Raw genomic sequence first — 537 nt, forward strand, 5'->3', positions numbered from 1 at the left:
AGTCACCGGAATGGTGCTCGGCAACTCTTATCGCGGTGTCACCGGAGTCCCGACCTCATTCCTGATGGTGCCGCAAGACCACAGCGGCCAATCAGAGCTCAGCACAGGGATGCCGCCGGGTGTGAACCTGAACCCCAAACTACAAATCTGAGAGTTGTGTGCCCGCCAAAGGAGTTGTTGTTCTGTCCATCCAGTCCTGAAATTTACACAGCTCTGCCACACACTACAGTCCTGACAACCTGATCTTTCTCTACTGCAGCTTCACTCTCACGTCCCCTTCCCACCCGGCTACTGGACACTGAAAGGAGAACCAGCAGACTGATGAGCTTCTCTCTCCTGTCACTCTGCTCTCTCCTCCTATCAGCATGAATTCATGATTACAGAGCTGCAATATTTGTGTATTGGGGGGGTTCCCAAAGATGTGGCTGTGGGGGAGGGGACATTAGAGTGTAAGCTCCTCTGTACAGAGACTGATGTGACTGTGGGGGGAGGGGACATTAGAGTGTAAGCTCCTCTGTACAAGGACTGATGGGACTG

The 537-nt window shown here is 53.1% G+C and overlaps 1 protein-coding gene across 1 annotated transcript in view; it reads left to right on the forward strand.

Moving 5' to 3' along the window:
- Positions 1-537, forward strand: part of SLC12A8 (solute carrier family 12 member 8) — a gene marked incomplete at its 5' end in the record, with an annotated part of 23,793 nt that overhangs the window by 7,339 nt on the left and 15,917 nt on the right. The gene's annotated exons all lie outside the window — the stretch shown is intronic.

The sequence above is a fragment of the Nanorana parkeri genome, unplaced genomic scaffold (genome assembly GCF_000935625.1).
Source record: "Nanorana parkeri isolate BGI_ZX_2015 unplaced genomic scaffold, ASM93562v1 scaffold3908, whole genome shotgun sequence".
Lineage (NCBI taxonomy): Eukaryota > Metazoa > Chordata > Amphibia > Anura > Dicroglossidae > Nanorana > Nanorana parkeri.